This window comes from Montipora foliosa, chromosome 2 (genome assembly GCF_036669935.1).
Source record: "Montipora foliosa isolate CH-2021 chromosome 2, ASM3666993v2, whole genome shotgun sequence".
In the NCBI taxonomy this organism is placed as follows: domain Eukaryota; kingdom Metazoa; phylum Cnidaria; class Anthozoa; order Scleractinia; family Acroporidae; genus Montipora; species Montipora foliosa.
The window spans coordinates 8655812-8680995 of record NC_090870.1 but is presented as its reverse complement, the minus strand read 5'-3'; the positions used below and the strand labels follow the sequence as shown (position 1 = coordinate 8680995).

Sequence of the window (25184 nt, the reverse complement as noted above, 5' to 3'; positions counted from 1 at the left end):
AAGTTTGGGGAAACGCAGAGGCCTAAAACTTGGACAAGTGTCTTATTTCTTTATCTTCTATAAGATAACAATTTCTTAGCGTTTTGCACTGGATAGTTTTTGATTTATTTTTTTTTATTGCGTGACAGTGAAAACGATCTATTACACTTTGGCCAACGTAATCACTTTGGTCAATCACAGCAGACAGTGAAGCAAAAAGGCTAATTGTAAGCTGTATCATAAGGCAAGGTAAACGAATGCAAATTTATGCACCTGGAGTTAATAAGGCGCGGGAAAACGCACGCGAGCAAGCCTCGCGATTGGTTTTGCTTGAACTCCTCATTGGCAGAGAATCTCGGGCGACATATTTTAGAAATACGAGAGATTTAGGGCCTGTTTACATGGAAAGAGGGAACCCTACGGGACCTAGGGTTAAAGATACCACGGTTCTACATGCAAACACGACGAGGGTAGGGGGCCCCTCCCCCGTACGGTCAAGTAAAGAGCGGCTGGTAACGCAATTCTAGTCGTCTCTAACAACGGCTTTTCGTTATGTGGATTGCTTTTGACAGTTCCCCGAGAAACGTCGCCTTCAAATTGTGGGACTTGAAGTTGCTTAACTCTGATAGCACATGAACATTTGCGAACAGAAGGAATCGCACAGGCCTGTTAGCATATTTAACACTTTAGGACAAGAGGAAAAATGTGATGACGCTTTAAAATCGCACTGATTTGGCGCCTTTTACTCGCGGTCAGCAATTAGATCACAACACGAAATAGCCCCAGCGCCTAGGGCCAACTCTATCTTTTGCACTGACATGGAGTTATGTAAACAAAAATTGTACCTACCATGTAGGGGTCCCCTACCTTCAAAACATGGAAACCCTACCACCTAGGGGCACCCTATGTTGCATGTAGAACGAAACTCTATCACTTAAGGTAACCCTACTTACTGGGGGCACCCTCCCTCATGTAAACGGCCCCTTAGCATCACCTTGGTGTGAAACGCGAACGGCAAAAGTGACCAAATGACCATGATTTTCCCGCCATTTTTCGCGTTTGCCAGTTGCCGTTTCCAAGTAAAAGTTGACATTTTCTCATTTGCCGAACACGACAACGTGGAATTTCCTTCTCGTTTTTCTTGAACATAACAAGTTGTTTGTGGCAAAAAGAACCTCAAAACCATTTTCCAGTACGTCAAACAAGGAAAAATTAGGTTTCATGGTTATAGATCGTTCAAAACTGACTCCTTACCGCAATTTTCTTCATGAACTCACGTCGACTCTCTGTTGACTCACAAAAAGGCGTCATCGAAACTCGCAAAATTTGACAGGTAACGATGTTCATTTTATACAGCGTCTATTTCTACAAACGTTTTAAAAGTTTTTGTTTAAATTGTCTTTTCTGTAAACCTAATACTCGAGATGAACAAAGTCCATCCAGAGTTACCGTTGATCACGTGAAGCTCAAGTCACAAGCTTCACTCCATTTTACGTGAAACGTGAAACGTGAAACGGCCAGACATGCATAGCAATCCAAAACCAATGAATTATTATGAAAATACTTTCCACGCCGAATTATGATCCCTCTAGAGCGAGTTTCAATCGAGTGTCGTAAAACCAATAATAAAGTAATTACTTTGCCGATCGAAAAGGACGGAGACAATCCAGCAAACCAATCAAAACTCGAAGTAATTACACGTAGCCGACACAAAGCGCGAGAAAATGTGCACGGGCGAGCCCACGATGGGTTTTGGTTTCACTTCTGATTGGTTGAAAAAGTGGCGCGAGAACTTTGAACCAATCACTGAGTAAAGTAATGTAAAACCAAAGCAATTCACTGGTTACTTTCGACACTCAATTGAAAACCGCCCTATGATCGATAGAAACAACTCTTACCTGGTCTAACAACAGGATGAGAAGACACAGCTCCCTGAGGTTTGATCCCGGGACCAATAATTGGTAGAACAGGAGGAAGGCCAGAATGAATGGCAGGACCTGGGCTTCTCTTCAGTGATACTGGAGAGACCTCTCCCACTGGGATGGGAACTTGGAGAGTCTGAAGTTGTTTAGCTTTGTTTTCTGGTTGTGACAGCTCTGAAGTTCCTTCATGTGGAGTCGGCAGCGTGATAGGAGATGTGCTGCTGTAGGTAACTGAAGAGGGATACAGGGTCAGCTTGTGATGACCTTTTGGGCAAACCCCGTCATCAGCACATCATGGGCAAACCCCGTGCGAAATAACATAAAACCAGACATGATATTCGGAGATTTCGGCCTCGAAGTCTACCCACTGTTTCTGACAGAATCTGGTTCAACTTCTCGGCTGAACTTGTAGCCCAACGGTTTGCCTCCAGCCAGTTGGGATCTTGTTGTGTTGTCGCATTCATTAATATTGCATAACATGCGAGTCAATTAAGTGAAGGCGAGTTCTATTATGACGCAGTCAACCATGTCCCTCACATCAATTCCCCACCCACCCCCACCCCCAGGACTCAACAATCCAACGCCCTCCCGCCAAGCAAAGCTTTACCTGATGTTACAGATGATCCAGAAGTCAATGAGTTGTGTTCAGAGCCTTTGCCATGGCTTGCACTATCTGATGCCCTGGGGTACGGATGGGCCACGCCCACGGGTAGAGAAGGCGCAAGTGAGCTGCTGCCTCTGGAGATCAAAGCAGGATGTGGTCTGGAAAGTGTTCTTGGCGTTGTTTTGAAAGCCTTTTCAAAGTCTTCAGGTTCTTGGCTAGACCGTGGACTTCTTCTGGAAGAAGGTTCGCTTAATCCTAATTCTCCTTTGAATTCAATGTTTTGTTTTCCCACTTCCGGTACTGACTGCATAAAAAGTGACTTAGAATCAGATCGGATCACGCCAGTTGAGTTTATTTCTTGCTTAATCCCCTTGCTTCCCTCTGAAGACTGAAATTCATGCTTGACAATTACAGGTTGGAAAGGATTTGACGGATTCTTCCTATCCGCCATTAAAGTATGAACTTTGGATCCGGAAATTGAGATAGAAGATGGTGACCGAGAAGATCTTGAAACCAAATGCCTTGCAACGTTCGGACTTGCCACGTTTGATTCCAGAGAAGTCCGCACTGATTTGTCATTCACATTGATAGTCCTATGAAAAATGTCCGTATTCGGGCTACGAGTTCTACTAATAAGAGAGGGCATAGTCAAGCTTTTGTTAGCGAGCTTTCCATCGGGGTCACCACTGTCTGTGTTCGATGCTTTGTTGAAATCACCGCTCGAATTTGTAGCAGCATCAGAGTTTGTTCCGCTGCGCACAAGTTCGGGGTAACGAATTGGAGCGAGAGGACCTTTCGATTCGGCAATTCTCTTTTGATCAAACTCCGACCTTCTGATAAATTTGTCATAATTCGGTTCGTCACCGTAATTTCTACATTCGAAGAACTTGTATCGCATGGACGGAGCGTCGCTATTAATTAGTGGTGGTTCTACAGCACTCCGAGAAATACTTTTGGATACAAGGTCCTCCATCGACATTCCTCCACTTGCAGATTTCACGAGCTTTTGTTCTACAGATGTTGCTTTTCTATCCCCACTCAGTTGTAAAGAAGCAGGCGATGGACTCTCAGGTCTGGTCCATAACTCACTTCTTTTGCTCTTGCAATCTGATGAATTCTTACTCTCAGACTTAAGATTTTGTTTTACCTCCAACGGCTTGTTTTCAGTCTTAACTTCAAAATGAGAGATACTCTCGGGCTTTGTTCTTTCTATATCAGAGGTTGGTGAACTTCCACTGGCGTCAGTTCCTTGTTTATTAATTTCACTCAAACGTTCTCTATTAGCAAACGTTACCTCTCCAGAAGATTTTTCCACAGTTGAATTTTCTTGCTCCACAATTGCAGCAGTGCGGGATAAAGCGACTATGGTTTTGCTGGTGTAGTCAGAATCTGCAAGGATAAAAGTAAAGCTTTGGTTAATCATCAGGCAGAGAACATCCTCCCGACTTAACTGGAAATTAATAGAGTACAAACACTTCATACATAACCAAGCTGCATGCAAGCATGAGTAGTTTCCTAGAAAGAGGTTAGAGTAGGAAGAGTATCACTGGGGAGCGAGCGACCGGAACCAAGTTTGCTCAGCAAAAAAATCAAGATTGCAAGGCCTCAAGAAGAAGGAGGTTGTGTCATTCAATGTTAAGGGTAGTTGGACATGAATGCAGTTGGGCTGTGATTACTATTATTATTATTATTATTATTATTATTATTATTATTATTATTATTATTATTATTTTAATCCAACAATGATAATTTTATTCATAGACTATATACAGACTCAAAAATATGAATATTAAAATTTATTAAATTTTCAACCTCGGATAATGCATTTCTCGTGCTCTCATTGGTTCACTCAATCTCGGTTATCAGCTTAGTTTGACCTTATATGGTACGTGATTGAGCTAATCGTTGCCAAGCTAAGAGTTTTTTTCGCCAGAAAGCGAAATTGCTCTCTGAAAAGAGCAAAAAAAAAAAGTTTTTATGGAAAGTTTGGATCAACTGCGACGTTTAGAAGTACGTGAAAAGGCAACAAATGTTTTTGTGATGAGCCTGGGTCTGTCTCACCACAAGGTCTTACGCAACATCGCATCTTCATCAAGTTTCTTCGATTTCGCTCGGATTTTCTCGCTTTTTTTCACTCGTATTTCGTACTTCCTAAACTTTTGGAGTTTGAGGAATTTAATAAAACAATTATTCCATTCGTGCTTGTTGGATATGAGACTGGTTATAGTAACAGATGTTGACACTATTTTCCGGCCGCCATATTGGTGCACCACAGATGTACACCAACATGGCGTTTTCATACTGGGCTCTGTAAATTTCTGCGAAACATTTCGACGAATATCTGAAGTTTGGAGACACGCACAGGCCTAAAAACTTGGAGAAGTGTCTTCTTCATTTATTCTACAACATCACGAATTCACGAATTGTTTTGACTATATGAAAAACGAGCGAGACCGAGACAACAAAGTTGATCCTACTTAATTATGCGTATATTTTAAAACGCATCTTCAAAAAATACCGTATCATCATTTGCCCTTCTCTCTTTCTAGTTCGTTTTTATTAAGTATAGTTGCATTTTCCCGTTCAGAAAAGTAGACTGACAATCTTAACGGAGCGGAAACATGTAGTTTAAATAAAGGATGTTTCTGAATCGAGAGTTTCCGTTGACTGCGTTGCATTCGATCGATTGAAAAGCAAAGCTGCAAGTGACATAAATGCACACTGTCGGCCTCTAGAATGTTCACTGAAAGCTTCATGACCTTGATGAATGCTTCCTCGAATAAAAGTAATCATAATAGATCAGCAAAAAGTGCCAAAACTCACCTGTAATAAAACAGCGAAACCTTGACTCTGATCAACTCTATTTATAACTTGCTGCGAGCACATGCGATTTTCCGCTGCGCAAGCACATGTCAATTTTTTTTATAAGACAGCTGCTGGTTGACTAGAAGGCGCCATATAACAGGATTCCTGATTGGCTATTTTTAATGCAAACGATGGTTCGAAACGTCGAACCAAACCGTCGAACTTCAAGAATTTCTCGATGGCTTCAAGCATATGAAGGCTGCCTATCGGCAGCAATTATTATTATTATTATTATTATTATTATTATTATTATTAGGGAATTTTGCAACCACGACGGTGACGGCAACAAGAACGTCATCTCACAATATAAATTAGCGTTACTGTAATCACTTCGTGACTATTTGAATCTTTTTTACATGACAAGGGTGTAGTAGTTCCTCAAAAATGACACTGGTCGAAACGGCGCTTAATTTAGGGGAGAAAATGAAAATTCATCATCAAGTGCTGACGTTATTCATAACACCTCAAATTTGGCTATTTCACGTTGTCGTTTTGCAGACGAAGGCGAAGAAATGAGAGAGGTTCACCCTTGTACGTTGTCGCACCGCAAAATACAGGGTCAAAAACATGTGCGCTAAAATGCGTGCTGCACGTGCTGCATGATTATTTTCCCTTTCTAACCAATCATATAATTGTTTTGTGACGTTGCCGTCGCTCTTTAACCCTGGTTTCCACTAGCGACGCATGCACAAACGCGAGTAAAACAGCTCTGATTTCACCGTGAAAAAAGACTCGACGCAAGCATCAACACGCGCATGCACAAGCCCAAGGATCAAACTGTTTCCCTTTCCTTGTGCTTGCGCCTGTCCTTGCCTTCTCCTTATGCCGTGTGAAAACGAAACTCGGCACAAGCACAAGGAAATTTACTAAGTCTGGCTTTGTTTGACCAATTAAAGCACTCGTTCCAGAATCCCCGTGTCTGAGCATTTCCGTGTGCTTCTGCTGATACACCTTATTCCAAAATGGCCGCCATTTTAATATTCTTTTGTTTGATTGCAAATTGGCCCTTTTGGTCTAGCTTTCAAACGTAAAATTCAAAAGAATATTTTAACCTTGAACGAGGCCAAAAGGGCCAATTGGCAAGAAAAAAAAAAAAGAATACTAAAATGGCGGCCATTTTGGATAAGGTGTATGTCGACCTTCGTTTCACTTAGTATACGCTACTTATGCTTTCGCTTTTTCTTGCGTCGCTGGTGACAACTAGGCTTTAAACTCCCCACTAGCACCCCGCTATAGTTAAACCCTATTTACCTTGACCTGGATCAATATCCTCCTCATTTTCACTAATATCTTCCACTTCAATTCCAAGCTGATTAATAAGACCAACGCCAGCGTCAACGGCTTGTCGCAGGTCGACGGGCTGCACCCCCGGAATGCAAAGTTGGTTGGCAGATTCCTTACTTGCGAAACTGTTCTCACTCAGAGCTTTTTCCACATCTTCAACCAGGTCATGAGGTTTGCTATTGCCTTTGGCCACGCTAAAGCCGCTATCAATGGACAGTTTCCCAGACCTCCTGACTGCTCGGTTCAGACTCTCCCGCTCCATCTTTCACCGCGTCTGAAATCTCAACCTCACTGCTCGAATCAGGCTTTGATGAAGCAAGATCGTGGCTGCTTTCCAATGCCAAAGCCTTTTCGTTTCCCAAGCTTTCTACTGCTGCTTCTATGTCCTCTATGCATTTAAACTTAGTATTCGATTCAGCCTCATCTTGTTCAACATTGCTTCGACTGCCATTTTCCTTTTGTATATCGTGCTCACAAGCTTGTTGGCATTTATCAGAAATTTCCACAACAGTAGTTATTGTCTCCTCAGCGTTTGCTTTCTTCCTCCTCGTTTTCAGGCGTGGGTGATTTTTCCCAATGTTTTGGTGTCCTTCGAAGTAGAAGCGTCTAAGACGATTCTAACGAGTCCTTTTTTTCTTGTTCGCTCTCTCGACAACAAATCGCTCTTTTTCTCGCTCATCGATGCCATTGCTGCAGCCAGCGAGGGAGATATGCTCCTTGCTCTGGCACTCACACGTGACGTCCTTCCTTGAAACCAGGCTTGGTATCAGGCTCTTTGAACTCTTCAACTGGGGAGGGACTGGTACTTGCGGATCTCTCGTCTGAATGATTGGACTAAAAGAAATTACGGCATGAGCATTGAAAAAAGTTCTCACATAATTAAGGTAATACTTTTTTTCTACAACTACGAATCAGACTATGGTACGAGAGAGAGTAGCAAACGCTCAGTAGTGCATTCACCGCCGTGTTTAAATACAGGAGCAGAACATAGCGTCGGAAAAATTAAAGATGCTGCGATCGAGTAGACAAAAATATATAAAATGGAGAGAGATGGTATCTTGTTTCGTCTCCCTTTGTGTTCACCTTGGCCTGTGGGGAACAATTTAGATAGCCAACACCTTTGCAAATTCACTTTCCCAAATCGTCGACTAACTAGTACAGCCTTTTTCCTTACTCGCAGACAAAAATAGAGCGGCTTTCGTATGACCTTGAAAAGGTACTCGCAATTTGTTTCACGGACCAATGTTTGGGCAAGATTAAAAGAAAGCTTCTCCTTATTCCCGCCAAGGAAACTCCTAATATTGGCAGTAAAGGGTTCGATTGCCCAATCACAATAACGCATTTCAAATGACGTCAGAGCGAAATGCCGATCGCTTTCTAGAAAGTTTCATGGAGAGGTGACGTTGCTTGTATCAGCGTTCACTAAGCCAATGAAAATTCGCACTCGTTTGTTTTTGTTCGATGAGCCAATTACATGCTTTGCGTTTTTGTTTACGTTGTTTTTACGTTTAATTTTAAGGTCATATGAAAGTCGCTCTATCCGCAGGTGATAAGCTGAACTACAGTTTGACTAGTTGCTAGACAAAATATCGCAATTTACTGCGCCTTTCAATAACATGCGGACTCTAAAATTCAAAGCTCAATCGACAAATGCGTTTTTCGTTACCGTCAATCAAATGTTCGGCGGCTCCTCCCAGCTTCCGACTAAGTTGACTGAACTGTGCTCAACGCTTTCATTTGATTACTGCGCGCTCGACACTAGTCGGAAGCTTGGTGGAGCCGACGAACATTTGATTGACGGTAGCGAAAAGCGCATTGTCGGTTGACCTTTGAATTTAAGAGGTCCGCATGGTATTGAAAGGCGCAGTAAAGTATACAAAACGTGTTTCATTTCTAACAGACCAACGTTAATTACGGGTTAAATCTGTCAGCTCCCATAACATAAACAAAACAAAATAAATGTCACAGATGTACCAGGATTTCAACAGCCAACCGGTTGGGCCAGTTGGTTGGGAACAGGACCACCATGCAGGAGGTCGCGGTTAGACGCAGTTAGACTGGGAAAAGATATATTTGTTGCCTTTCAAAACAAAAGTGGATACTAAATAAAGAGAATCCCAATAGAAACTTTTAAAACAGGATCTTGTACACAAACAAGTAGATTTAGCCTATTTGGTCTATAGATGTTTTTAAAACCAGACTGAGGTGACAATAATGTAATGTACAAATGCTGGTGGACGAACAAAAGACGCTAATGATAGTCCTTTTTGTCTTCGTCCACCAACATGGCGACGACGAGGTGACATGAAAACCCACCTATTGCAGTGCAAAATGGATTAATTTAAATTTCGGACATGACGTAACGACTCACCTCTTCCAAGTGCGCATGTGCTTGATGATAGCGCAGACCATTATATGCTTGTACTTTTTGTCCACAGCCAGGCTCAGGACAACTCGATCAATGTTGGAGATGGCTGGGGAGATACTGTGGTCGTCTTCATTGTGCAGCTCCGTTTACCAGGGCGTTGACCATCGTCATCATCATCCAAATTTTTAGATCTTTTCTTCCCTATACCTTTATATCCCTGGGACTTTGGGGCTGGACCACCTGAAGTTCTTTTTTTTCCGGCCTCGTAGTTTATGCTTTAAGGGTGTAGCTACAAATAATAGGGGAACATAATTTTGTGTCACTGTGACCAATTTTGTCAGAGAAATTCTTCTATTATAGTATATGTATTATTATTATTTATTTATTTTTTGCAACCACTCAAATCAATGACTTCCACCAATCAAACAGACACCACCCAGAAAAGCCGAAATGGGGTCGGGGATCTTAGAACAATGAGAGGATGAAGAATACATATCATAAAAAAATGTGTAGTGATGATGTTAACCTACCATTGAACTGCTCTGGAGGAATTTGACCAAACTTTGTCTTTCTTATCTCACCGAATGTAATCCCTACTAAGTAATCTGGCAACATCATTGCCTATAACAACCCCGCAGCTAACAGCAGCTATTTTTGGTTTTCCTGCGGCAGATAGCTAAGCCATCTGCTGCTCCTATAGCAGGGTTTGATTGAAGGAAGTCTGTTGCAACACTTCTTGAGAGAGTAGCTTTAACAGGCTTTAAGGGCCGATATAGTGTTGAAATCCCAAAGGCAAATTGTCTGAAGAAGGTTTGGCACTAATCTTGGTTTTGTTCTTACACGTCTCACCCAACCTCACCTCAACTACAGCTGTAGTCGCCCCCTATCTTGAGACGATTAGGTGAAAGACCTGCACGTATTAATTTTTTGCATTTAGTCGAAACACTAATTTTCATGAACATTATTTATTTGCTAGTGTTTTCAAAATGATTGGTTATAGTTTTTAAAGATCAAAAGCACTGACAAATAGTCCATGGAGGAAGGAAAAATTGACTGACATTCCCTGGGTTGGTAAAAATCATCAATGGTCATATTTTCCCTGAAAAAACGACTTTGTTGGCCCAAAAATGTGGTGTCTACAACACCACGTGTAAGTGTTTTTTCAAATAATATTTCATTATTTACATGTTGTGATCGTGCATTTGAGAGCCACACACGTGTAATGTTTTTCAAATAATATTTCATTATTTACATGCTGTGATTCGTGCATTTGAGAGCCACACCACGTGTAATGTTTTTCAAATAATATTTCATTATTTACATGTACATGCTGTGATTCGTGCATTTGAGGTACTTACTGATGAGCAGCCACTCACTTTCTTTGATGAATTCGTGTTGATGACGACAGTAAATTATTTTTCTTCTCCTCTTTCCCTTTCCTCCTTTTCCGCCCAAAACTTGCAATCATTTTCACCGCCATCAGAGGCAGGAAACCTGAGCGCAATAAGTTTGCAACATGATAATGGTTGTTATGCCTCCTCTGTAAGTCAGTTGTATATGGATACTGTACCATGATTTCAACAATAACAATCAACGCACTTGCAAGATTGAATGAGCATAACTAACTTTATCTTGCAATTTCAATTGACTAACGGACATAAGCTGGTTCCTTTGAGTTGCACTAAAAGGCCTGCAATTTTTGATAAGAAGGGTCAGCACTTATGGGACGGCATTAGGATTTAGTTCAATCTGGGTCATGCGACCCGCATGTCTGGCCAAATTGGGGTTCAAACCATTTTTTGGGGGTCCAAAAATCTTGGTTGACCCTCTACGAGAAAAGAAGTACTATGTTTTAGGTTATGAGAAAGAGAAAGTAACCAACTTCTCTAATCTTTTTCTTTCGGACAATAGCTTAAGACAGTACCTAAGTATTGTAACTACATGTTAGTATCAATAATAATAACAATAATAATAATACTAATAATAATAAATAATATAATATCATAATCAATGCGACGTTAATTCTTGGACAAATAAATAGACCAGACAGAGCTCAATTTCATGAATCACTGATGGGTTCCTATCCAGCATTGTCCTGGACAGCTTTGAACAGTTCTAGTCAAAGCAATACTGCTAGCTGTACTTTTGGGATCCCAATGCAGTCATGTACTGTAAAAAGTGCCTGTCGCTGAAAAATTTTTTGCATCCAGCCGTGGGGGCGAGTTCTTCTTTTCCAGCTTTTACCTCGTCCTTACAAATCATAGATACTGTAACTTCAATGCTCTCACCAGGATTTGTTCTTCGGGAGTGATCAGGGCCCCCTTTCCCAAAAAAAAGGGTCATTGCAGGAGCTTAAGCGGGACACAATTTATTTTCACTCCATGACTAAAGGTGGAAAAATCCTTCGTTGACCATTTCTTTGTCCATTTCATTAAGGATAATTCAAATTGAGACCTCTTGCAATGTTGGCACATTCGACAATGATGGTAAGTGCATTTGATTGTTTGGCATCATAGCCCAGCCATGGCTTAAATATTTCATCTTGCCATTCACTCAGAAAAACAAGAGGAGATAGCTTTTTGATTCTTTCCTCTGCTACTTGTTCCTCTTTCAATTTTCCTCTTTCACCAGTGATTAAATGAATCTTCGACACTTTCTTTAAATCCCTTCGTACTTTAGGGCGGAAAGAAAAGATAATAATTTTCTCTGTGCCACAACGAATATGAACCCGCCCAAACTCTAAAGTTACCTGCTTACACAAAATACCTCCTAATCCAATATGGCAGCCAAGGCAACACCCGTGTGGAATGACGAAGGCAAAAAGTCAACAAATTTGAAGGCTTTGAAAGGGCTTTGACATACTTTGATAAAAGTTTTCAATCAGTTGAAGAAGCAAAGAGCTGGAGTATTCGCTGGAACCATTACCAGACGGCTAACGTACTTCTAAAAGTTTGGTGTTTCAATCGTAGCATCCCTTGTACACCTAAGTGGGCATCATGCATGGCTTTTAATGTGCCATTCTATTTTTCTAGCAGGAATCCCGGCCCCCATGGGCGCATGCATGGTGAGAACACTGAACTTATCACCCAAATTCCTTGATTGCAACCATCTCCAACTCTTGGTAATATCCAGTTTCAATTTCCGTAGGTCCAAAGGTCCACATTCCCATTACCTAATGATAGTGGTTTAGTTGCGATTGTAGACAGTTGTTTCTACATTTAAACCACTGTTTGGTTTAATGGCATTGGTTCCATTCAAAAGCCAAGGGGTAAACAGAGATGCTTTGGCAAACAGTCTCTACAACGGTATTATTCTAAAATATTTAATCCTTTTCTTTTCTTTACAATACTGGGAGGAATTATAAAATTAGTGTAAAAAAATTGTGTTGTGAGAGTCATACGATAAACCGGATATTGCATTAACATGTACATGCAACGACAACACAAAAACTCGTTTCCAGTCACGCACACAATTCTTTACCACATATTTCCCCGTTAATCTGTCACCTAGTTTTCTGTGATGAATGCCTCTGAAAGGACAAGAGGATACCAAGTTTGAATCCTACTGGGGCTGCCTTCTACAAGGCAGAGAAATTTCATGTATGCACTGCCAGATCATGACCCATGACCCCCCCCCCAAAAAAAAAAATAATAATACGGTAATAATAATAATAATAATAATAATAATAATAATAATAAATAATAATAAAATTTAAAAAGTCTAAAGTCCAAAAACAGAGTGTCAAATTTTTTAAGTTGAATTTGCGTAACAAGAATGTTTGTGTACCTTGGACTCGCCCATGCATGTCTGGAGCAGTCCAATAAAGACCCACAGTAGAACTTGTTTTCTCCACTTAATGTTTACCACTAAAACACCTGAAAAAGGAAAACAACAGTACGGTAAATACCATTAAGGACTGAGCCTACTATTGATATTGCATGTGTGTTTTGCCGAATCTCGAATCACTATCTTCACAAAAATACGAGTTTAAATAGCCTGGAATTTTAAACAGAAAAGTGTCAAATTCTTGCCTCCAATTTCATGACAGACTATTCCATGAAGAGTCACAGGGACACCAGGTGCCACAGGTCTTGAACCATTCTCATCTCCAGAACAAACCGAGTTTGGAAGCTTTTCAAGAAGATCTGCCAATGGAATGTTACTACCATCCAGACCAGCCATGAAGCTTTGTAGTCCAGTAGGGTATATCTACATCGGACAGATTTAAGTTGATTAATGATCTGTGCTTCAGAGTTTACATGTACCATGAATTCTGGACCTTCAATGCATGTTCAATACACCAAAGATAGAGGTGATTCTTGCACTTTCCTGGACAATTTGAGCAAACTAAAGTCTCTTATGGACAACTGAAAAATTCTCGTCTACAAGAGACAATAATTGCTCAAATTGATCACAAAAGCACAAAGATCACTTCTATGTGTATCTTTCCTCTACTACCAGCACATCAAACATACATTTCTTTCGTGACCAATATTTACAGTTGTACATTGTCAGTTAATTATAACGTCATCACAATGTGTCACAAACTCTCCCCTTGGCGCCTAGGAATGTTATGTTTTACTGTCTGTTTAAGGTCCTAGTACGAGTTACTACATTATTATTATTATTACTACTATTATACTCTTAAACATTCCACGAGGTAGTGTTTATCTTATTTACAAAGTAAATAAAATCTTAAGATAAACAATAATAATAATAATTACCAACCCTCAAATTTCTTTGTTACTTTGAACTTTAAACACGCTAAAAAAAACATTTTTTTTACACTCACACAAACAAAACAACACCAGCCCTGCAGCAGGTGACCAATAAAGGAGAAAAGCAAATGCAACAATGAAAACAATGACAGCAAAGTTTGCTCCTAATTTTTTATGGTTGAAAAAAGCCTGTACTCTACCATAATCAGGGGCCAGAGGCTGAAATGTCCCAAAAGACTTCAAATAAGATCAAAATGGAAAGAAAAAATAAAAAGATTATCTTTCCATGTCTGAATGTCAGCAAATAAGGAAACTGTATAAAAAGAGGCAAGAATTTTATATTATTGGTTTCCTACTAGTTTGCATTTTTCATAATAATATATTGGAAAAATGAAGTCAAGATTATTAAACAAAAAACAAAAAAAAAAACAGAACATGCTACATGTACAAGGTCACTAAGGGACATTACACCCAGTCAGCCCTTCATTTGGAGGCCTTGCACAAAATAAGAACAGGGCTGTCTTGTGTATCGAAGAAGCTGGCTATGAATTATGTATAAGAAACGTTAGTAGCTAGCTATTTTTCACTTGATTTTCAGCTGTGGTTAAGGTGTTTTCAGTCATTGTTTTACTACACTGTAAAGTGTATATTTATTAGCAGCTATCTATATTTCACCACAGTACTTAGATGGCTAAAACAGCTGGCTCCTCGCTACCAATGATACCCCTGTAAGACTTTATTATTATTACAACACTGTCATCCAATTTGGCACCTGAAAAGAGGTACATGCAATCCCAACAAGTTTGGAGCTCACATTATTGTTGGCATTGAACTGATGTTTAATAAATGGCTTTTTTAAAAATCACACAATTTACAGAGTAACTGTAAGTGCACAAATGCAGGAAACATATCTACAGATGTTTTTAAGGGGTTTTCTCAATTTTTTGGAAACTTGACTTTGCTTGAATATTTATTCAAACTTCCTCAAAACAGCTGGCACTGTTGATTCTACTTCCTGCAACAATATTGCTTGGCAAATTTGTACTAGATTTTTTTACAATACAGTTAACAGTATGTACAATATGATGTACCTCCTGATCATCCGGTTCCTGCTTTATCGTTGTTTCTAATTTCTCATTCTTTTCATTTCCATTTAATGAGATCTCATCATCATCATCCTCATTTTTACTCTCCTCATCATCTTCATCATCATCATCGTCTCCTTCATCATCTTCATCTTCGTCATCCTCATCGTCCTCCTCATCTCCAGCATCGTCCTCCTCATCATCATCATCACTTCCATTGTCTTCTCCATTTCCATCTGCTCCAGAATTGCCACCATTGCTTGAGCTGTTCTCGTAATCTCGGTTGCTTTTGGGTATTTTTCTCCCACGATTCCTTCCTCCACCTTGAGACTTAGGATTGTAATCTTTGTTCTCACTCTTCCTTCTTCCTCGACTAACAGCCCGACCTTCTTTTGTGGCCTTATCGAGGTGTTTGTTCACATCAGAATCAACAAATTGATTGGACAACACCAGAATGTCACTTGTATCTGCAAACAAAATGACAGAGGCACCAACTTCTCTGACCCCATTTTCCAAACTATTCAATGACGGAGCTGTTCCGGGATGTGCATCAGTGAATCTTACTTGACCAAGATGTGTGTCCTTACCAATTCCATCCTCAGGTGGTAAGCCCCCCTTCTCCCATTTTTGCTCAATACCTTTTGACTGAGAAGGACAAGGTATTAGCCCAACTGAAACTGTCATTGTCCAAAAATTCTCTCCCAAACTTGTTTATCCTGGACGACCACATCCAATGATTACTAAAACTAAAAACAAACAAAAGAAACAAACCATTAACTCAATACTTCCTCAAGCGATGTCAATGTGAAAAAAGGAAATACTGTTGGTTGCTGATGGGAATGCAACTGCTACATTTGTACAAAACTCCTGGAAAAGAAACAATCCGTTCCCAAGATTTATTACAAGTATTTAAAACCCTTTAACACCCAACCAGCCTAAACCAGCCACACTTAATGCCAGACTATTTAAATCATCAATGGGAACCCGCGAGAGTCAATGGGTTAAATCGAGCTCAAAAGGAATACCTTAATGTAGGTAAGGGTTCACCTTGGTAATATGTAAAAAAGGGGCAATAGCTTACTGTTAAGTAATTTTATTACATAAACACCAATGAAATACCAAGTGAGATTTTGCACGAAAACATGATATCTTCACAAGTGAAGATAACATGTTACTTTCACACATAAAAAGATCACTGTTGCTATGGTTACATATGAAAATTGCACCTTTCGATGCATTTTGTGAAATGATTTAGTATTTCGTTGGTGTTTATACCTGTATAATAAATAGAATATTACATAACTGCTTGTGAAATATTTTTCAACACTCGATCTCTGCGCAGCCATGTTATATCTTAGATCTTTCCATGCAATAAAGGCATGTCTTATGCATACACTTCTGATATTTTTTCTTAGTTTGTCCTCTTACATGTAAACCCAGTCTTAGAGACAATTCACTTAGTATAGACCTGTAATCACATGCAATTTAGAATAAATAAGCATGAGTAATAATAATAATTATTATTATACATCAGACTCACTATGAAAAATCTGATTGGTCGAGAGCATTCAATCAATTCACAATAGCTTGTGAACTTGACATGATAAATGTAATATCTGCTGCAGATGTTACATTTGTCATGTCAAGTTCAACGTCTGCCTGGTTACTAAGCCCCTTGGAGTGTTCTCCTCAGAAACAAAATGGCTGAACGTTTGGCTTCTGTTTCTGAGGATGAATTATGTGAAAATGTATAATAAAACAATTATTGAATTCGGCTTTTGCATGATATCATGAATTATCAAAACCTCGTGTCTGTGTTATCTGCCTCAGCCTTCGGCTTCGGCAGATAACACAGACCTCGGTTTTGATAATTCATGATATCATGCTCAACCTCATCCAATAATTTTCAAAGACAAACATCACCTTTTACAGTACACAGTTGTATTTTATACCAGTTGATTTTAACAAATGAAGCATTAACTCCCCCTTGTTCAGCGGCAACGCATGCAACAAATTGATGAGAGCACTAAGGTATAGATAAGAAGAACTGTATATTGGGGACCCTTAAACAACGACATGGCTTTGAAAACACAACTTCACTCAGCACAGAAAGTACATGTAAGTGTCAACATTCCAGGAATAAAATTGGTGAGAATGGTGTGGATATTTAAAATTTATCATCAGGTGCTGATTACATCCTTCGCATCACCTCAAATTTGGTCGATTCATGTTGCTGTCAGGGCGACAAAGCCATGATAGAAATATACACAAACGTGTAGAGCGCCCAGAGCTTTTGCTCATCAGACCTACATGTACATGTATTGTTTTGAAGCATTCTTGTAGCTGTCGTTGTTGTCCTAAAAGCTCTCTACATTTGTATTAACATCTCAACTGCATATAATAATCATGTCCTCAATTCAACAAACTATATATCTATTTTCTTGAGCCCACTTACACGACAATGGATAAAAAAGAACACGTCTTGATACAATATGACCCTGATATAAAGAACTTGGCACTTCCTCAAAAATTTAGGTTCCAGTACAGCAAGAAGATGTGGGGAAACCTGCCACATTTACCTCCCACTTCAGATCATAATGCACTTCCATTTTCATAGAAAAGAAACAAGTTACTCATAATATTATACATATTTTTTATCCTTCTGACCCCTCATACATTTGCAAAATTTAATGACAAAGATGTCAAGAGGCACTTGACTGGCAAACACCTGGTCAATATTGTCAGCCAAAGTGATATTACTTTCCAAACAGACCCCCACGCACGAGGCCAGCATTCAATTCAAGTTAACTTGTTTTCTGTTACCAGAGAAACAAAAAAACATGATCAACATTAATTAATTTGTGCTTGTATTTCATATTCTTAGGAAACAGCCAATTCATAAAGGATTACACACACTCTGAGAAAAAAAAATCTTTTCATACGAAAAAGGAGAATGTTTTCTGCATCAATGAAAAAGTAAAAACAATGGAAGTTTTAATTCACAATATTGAAATTCATTCTCTTGATTAGATTTATTTTTTGGGATAATTGTGTTCAATGAACTAAACTCACTGATAAGTTACCAGTACAATCCTATACATTTTTAGGTGGTTTAATTCATACTGGATATGAAGTAAAATAATAACAGATGAGAATGTGTGGATCATTTGCTTGTGTAGTGGTACATGTTCACTGTAGATGTGGTTTTATTTTTTCTTGTTCAAAGCGGCTTTAAATTTACAAAACCTTACGGTAGATTAGTATTTCTCTTTACTTTTTAATTCAAATTAGTAAGCAAGAATTATAGAATAGTATGAAACAATGGATTATAAAAAGGAGACACTGTGATTTTCAAAAATTTACAAGAAATTACACATAATTACTGTAGTTAAACTACAATGTACAATATATTGAACTTGAAAGCTGTCTAACAATAATATCCAGTTCACATCAGGAATCTAAAGTTCAGATATTGGATTACCGGTACATGTGGTACTTAGCCGAAATGAAGTTCATCTGAGCCAAGGAAACCCTACATGTGAATTTAATGACTTTCATGTTTTACCTGGCACATGTAATTTCATGCTACCAAGTTTGAATTAATGAACATTATTACAAAATGTGTTAATGATAATATTAAGCTGTCAGTGACATTTAAACAGAACCTCAGATATCTCACGAACAAGAAAACAACACCACCCACTTAAATTTGAAAGGCTTTTCAAATTACAAAACAATGAATCTGAATTCTCCACTCTGCAGTATTGTCCAACCTTTGACCATCCGATCAGTAATTAGGGTAGTCAACCACCCAGTGTTAAGGGACTTGTATACACAAGTTTATTTAGCTGACTAGGAACAAAATTAATACACGTAGTAGTGTCCTTGAGAGTACTTTAACGCACTTCAAAAATAGAGCAAGAAGCATTGAGCTCTATGTGCAACGTGCATGTACCAGCAAATGAGGATCACCCCACTGATCCCTGAAGCCCCCCCCCCCCTTCCCCCGGCAATTGACGAGTAAAATTGTCTGGCATTAGACAGAGTAAAATCTGTAAGTGGCCACTGGGAGTTAAAGGGTTGAGGGGGGATTTTCTGTATTCTGAAAAAAACTGCACAAATACATGTATCAAACTTAAGGTGATTTTGGACCATCCAGTTTCTTAAAAAACACAGTACAAAAGACCAGGCCATAAAGCAGTGCTGGAAATAACAGTCGGTCATCGTACATTGTCCGACCAAATTTTGAAAATGTCCGGCCAATTTCACATTATGATCGGACACGATGACCAAACATGTCACCAGCACATCTTGAGTTCTCTTCTTCAAAGTGTTGTCAGTCAATAAATTATGTCTGGTCCAATTTGTCAAATGTCCGACCAAAAGGAAGATTTGAAAGGACATATGTCCTCTGAATAAAGAAAAATTATTTCCACCACTGTAAAGGCATTATTAAATAGCTTTTTTTTCACAGATTCCAATCAAGTTTCTTCCTCATTAGAAAATAGCCTCAGTGAAGTAAACAAGTCTGCAGTGAATAAACTGTATCATTACTTTTGCATTTACACTATTACCATTAACTTTTCACAGTTACAACTGTATCAAACCAAAATGGTGACCGTTATAACACACAGTGGAGTCACTGTAACAATTATTAAATAATAAATTACTGTTCTTCAAGTTTATTCTTGGCCATCAGAAAACACACCTTTAAGTTCTTTTTGTTCCTGATTATGCATGTCTGTAATTGTAGCATTTTTACAGATTCATGGAGCAGACATGTTGCCCCTTAATTAATGTCACACTCAATTTAATGAAGATTTGTGAAAGACTTCACCACGAAAAATGTTATTAATTTTCAACTTCTCAATTAAATTACATGATGAAATATATAAAACGTGATTCAACTCAATGGATTATCTGTTGGCTAAATACATTGATTTCTTGCGGAGATTTATTATTGACATTTCACGCTGAAACAGGTTTTGATTTGTCTGGTTCACACAGTTTATCAAAACAAATCAAAGACACCTGTCTTAAGAAAAAACACTACAATTGAAAGCAACTTGGACTTTCTTCAAAACTTAAAACCAGGCCACATGCTTACTTAAAATAAATATTATCACCTAGGAAAAATAATAATAACTTAAGTAAGCCCCCAAAAAAAACAAAATAAAGCTGAAATTTTTCCAAAATGTGAAATACGTGATTTTATTCACAAATCAGTAAATTTGCAAAAGTGATTTTTCATGAAAGCCGTCTCATGCTGTTTTAAATATTTATCAATTGTAATTAGAAACTAAATGCAAATTTAGCACAGGTCATTGGATACAACCACTGGTGTAAGAAATGCTTTGTTTCGTAGAAATTGCCTCGGTGATTTTATGTAATTAGTGGTGCTGTTGTTTACTCAAGCAATAGATAAAAAAAAAAAGAAAAGTAATATTTTAGAAGAAATGCTCAAAAAGCATTAACAGTATTATTGTGTAAGAATTTGTTTCGTCCTAATATACTTTTTGGTTTCTTGAAGCGTAAGATTTTCGATCAATCAAAAATACAAGGGTCATACCGTAACGAGACAAATGGCCCTTAAGGCGAATTCAAACAATAAAGAGGTTCGAGCTTTCAAGTTTATCACATGATGAAAAAAACATCGAACCATTGCATCAAATGTTCAAATAAATTCAGACAGAAAAGTCAAATGTGACCACAAGGCTAAACAAGAAGACAATAGACTTCAAAAGATTTAGCCTTAAACGACCTACCGGAGAAGCAATATCGAATGAGCTTACATGTAATATTTGTGAACTCGTCATCAAAAGTCTTAAGTTTATAAATAGCTCGGTGATAACCTGTTTCAAAAGTGTGAAATGGATCAAGAAAAAACTTCAACGACAAAGAACTGTAAATCCCCAAACTTTTTTGTTTTTAAGATGATGACGATGATAAATCGTCCACCAATTGCATGAGTCGTAAAAGGATGTGTTTAGGGCTACAAAAAAATCCCCTGGGGATACGGAAGGAAAAAACGGTCTCTTGAATGATGGAGTAGAAAACTTCATTTGTTCAAGAGATAATCTCGTTGGTGCGTAGTTGCAACATACCATTCGAGTTTCGGCGACTAAGCACGGATTTAGAAATGCTTAGACATGCGTGAAGTTTACAGAAATGGTATGCTTACGTCAGCGATCCGCTTCAAGAAATCCGAGGCCTCCGAAAGAAACTTGCATCTGTGTGTCACTAACTTCCGCTGGGTATTATTTACGCTTTTTTTCGGGCTTGGGGAGGAAAAATTCGACGAGAACAGGTGATCGGTGAATGAATCTCTTCTTGTCGTGAGATGAAATCAACAGCATGTATCGAGTTATTTAAACAAAATATCAACACATTGCAATAACTGAACGGTTTATCTCGCTTCACCAAATTGTCTGTAAATTAAGCCACAATTGTATTGGATGAATTTTAGAGAGACCGGCCCACACACGACTTGGCCATTCTTAAAAAATATTTTCCTTAAAAACACTGTAAAAACAATGAAACCGTTTCCTTGTCGAAATAAAAATATGGCATGTCTGACCAGCGAGATAAAAGTACCATACATGTATGCTAGAGCTCGTAAAACTAGCGAATATCAAGGCTTACCTTTGACGAAGTAAGCATTTCAATAATTTGCCTCAAAGGCGGAAACTTCTGAGACCTGAAATCCTGTGAATTTGGCACAAAAGAACGATTTTTGAGCTCAAGGCAAAGTGTGTACAAGCAGACAAGGCAAACGCATGGAGACTCGAATAATCGCGTGGCAAAAGAAAAATTGCTCGGATAAACATACATCAAAAACATCAAGTCCACTTCTCGAATTAAAGCCACTTTTGCGGCTAGGGCCGATTTTGTTTAGATGATGGGCAATATACACATCTTCGAATAAAAGTGATAAAATTAGAAATTCAAATCGCCACAGAGCTATGTTTGTTATTCACAACATTGCCAAGTCGACGATCGTCCTATTCCAGTAAAATAAAGGTTTCGCTTTTCATACACAGGCAAATGCTTTTTAAAAAGGTTGTATCTGTAAAAGTTATAAGCACGAAGCTTACCAGAAAAAATATCCGATAACATCGCAGGATTTCCTGTGTAATCCACGATTTTACAATTCACGCATACACATTCAAAGATGCTTGAAATACCAATTGATTCAAGTCGCGGATAATAAAAAACCGTAAAACGTGGTTTAAACGGCGTAAAACTTACCTCCTTTATCACCAATGCTTAGCCCAAGTAAATAATCATCCGATCGCCACCATACAGGCGTCTTTCGCCGGAATTTCAGGATTTTACAACGTTTTATAAGGGCCAAATGAAAAAAGATGCTTGCTACTAAAGGCTAGGGCGGGATTTGAACCCCACAGCGCAATCAGCGATTAAACTGGCCAATCAGAAGGCCCCATTAAGCTGTCACGCTTTATACTCTTACCATACCATACGCACAAGGCTAATAGTAGCACGAATACTGTTTTCAACTAACAAGTGTGTTTTTAAGATTTCTGAGGGGAAAGAACTTAAAAGCCCTTTCTTTTACTTAGTAACTCCCGGTTGAAGACAATCCACAAGGAAAACATTGACACAAAAACCGCCCAGACACGAAAAGAAAAACAGGAACTGAGGCTGGAACTTTTTCGGCAGCAATATTCTGAAGATGGCAACATTGCGCTCGCAACATAAACGCTGAAGGTTCTTAAATCGCGAAAGAAAGCATTCTGGTCCCTAATTAAATCATGTCAAATAAACAGCGACAATACTAAAAAATTTTGTATCTTTTGCGGCGTACCTACTCTTAATAAATCGTTGTTGCATTAATTGAAATATTAAAAGCCAACCCAGTTGAGTGCTAAAAACAGCACGTGAACGGCTTCGCCTAGAAGTCTCGACCCCGGATTATAAACAGGAATAATATTATTGTTTGTGGTCATTTAAGTATGACAGCCATCAATAACAGACTTCAATAACCATATTTAGCCTGTTTCTACATGATAAAAGACTTGACTTGAGCAACGTGTTGTTGGCATTCGAATTTCGAAAACCAATATATTAAAACAAAATTGCAAACCACCTAGACCCTTCGAAAATAATGCACCACGAGGTGAAAAAGAGAATGTACACAGTATTAAAAAGACACAAAGGGGATAATTTATACAAATTTTGCCATGAACGACCTTACGTTTGTGAATCTAACCATAAATTACAATACAAATTTAAATTCGTAAACTCAAGTTGTGCTTACGGCTTGATAAATTATCTCGATATCGGCAATTCACAGTTATCTTAGAAGCAAAAACATAAGTGTAGCCTTGCATACTATGAAACTGAAGATATACGGAAAAAACGTGGGAATAAAAATCTAAAATAGAGTGGTCAGCTTTATCTAATTGTTCAGTGCTTAAGAAGTAAAGAACTGTATCGACGACGTAATCACGATTCTAGACAAAATCACACTTGCGTTGCTAATCTCTCACAGGAAGAAAACCAAAGACCTTAAATTCATAACTTGGAAAACGTCACAGAAGATATAAAAGGCTAAAAGGGTTGAAGATATTTATTTAATATTTGAACGAGAAATGCGTGTAAACAATTAGAGCACATTTGCACACGTGCGTGAATTCGAAAAAGCGTGATTGGTTCGTACTCAAACTAACGTTCAGACAGAGGGATCATCAACCCTGACTAAATAATCAATTGATTTTGCGTGGAGTTTAAAACATTGTAGTAAAATGGTTTAATTTCGGGTGATCTTGTACTTACCTCTACACTTATCTAATTTTTCTTTTGAAAACAATATCAATTCATGGCACAGATAACACAAGCGAGATTTGACTAATCCAGGCAATGTATAAGGACCATCGTTGCGTGCGGGTAGAGCGCCTCAGTGAAACCAATAACAGCACTGTGTGGTATACGGTGTTGAAAATCAAAAAGAGAAATACGAGACTATCGGTATCGTGCAAGTTGATACATCACACTTTGCCATCCGATAAAAATTGCAGTTCTTCCGTTTTGCTGAAGTTTATGGCGCCCTGAGAAAGCTGATTCGTCTGCCAGCTGGCATTTCAGCAGGTTGCGGAACCGGAAATCAACTTCACAACAAAGGACAGCTAAAAAAATATTCCTGGATGCAGACTATACAAAAACGAAAAGCTTAAACATATGCAAGATTAAGAATCAAATTGCTCCAACCACAAAAAACCGCCATTTTAATTGCGGAAAATGGTCATATTTCCTTTTTTACACCAATTATCTTGTTTGTATCAAAGAATCTCTCTTTTCCAACAGTTCCAATTCATGCCCGCGTTTCATCGTGGTTTTCACCCGTGATTCTCGTCTGTGTTTATCATCTTGACACAGACATCTCTTGACAAAACAAAAACGCTAGAGCAGTCTGCAAGTGAACTCTGTTAAATTCCATTAAAATCCAATAATTGCCTCTACGACTTTAACACCATCGATTTTGTTGTCGATCGATTTTATAAAATCCAATAAGCTTGTAATTACGTACGTCAAAATGACATGGATTGTTGAAAGGTTAATGGGGATTGACTCGGTTGTTGAGGTCAATTTGGAAATCCTCGTGGAGGCACGAAAAACCAGTTTGGTTTGACCATGTAAATCAACCACAGTAAAAACGTTTGTGAAGTAAACTTTCGAGCGTTTGGTCCTCATGGACGTAGTTGGACTGCCACGTTTTGAGCAAAGTGAAGCCCCGGATGTTGAAAACCAAAAACTGTTTGAACTGAAGGCGCGTTTACACGACAGAGGAAAAATGGCACGGGTCCGATAAAAAATGGAACGGTTCCAATAATTTTTGTAAAGAAACAGTGAACTTTTATCCGTTCCGCTACGGGACCATAGGCGCCTACGGCCCCGTAGTGGAACGGATAAAGTTTCACTGTTTCTTTACAAAACTGATTGGAACCGTTCTTCTTTTTATCGGACCCGTGCCATTTTTCCTCTGTCGTGTAAACGCGCCTTGAGTGTTTGCATTCTATCGTTGCCAGGCAAAATATCACCAGCCAGGTCATGGGCTAAGAGCAGATAAACGCAAAATTGAAATATTATTTCTTCCGGCTTCGTGACATCTTTCGATGTGATCCCTTCGTAACATGATTACTGGGGATGACGAATGGAGAACTCTGAGGCTGAGAGCTCGGTACTACGTAATTAGCTGGATCTTGTCTTTCCAGCAATTTCATTGGCTAATCAGGAACAATAAACAAACAGCGGTGACAAACACCATCAAAGATGTACTTTGCTCCCGATGATAGAACTGCAGGCCAAAGAAAAAGAGTATTTACCAATTGGCTAATCAAA

The 25184-nt window shown here is 38.8% G+C and overlaps 1 pseudogene; it reads right to left on the bottom strand.

Moving 5' to 3' along the window:
- Window positions 1-22210, bottom strand: part of LOC137992332 (microtubule-associated protein futsch-like) — a 29847-nt pseudogene extending 7637 nt beyond the window's left edge.
- Between the last annotated feature and the right edge of the window lie 2974 nt (window positions 22211-25184).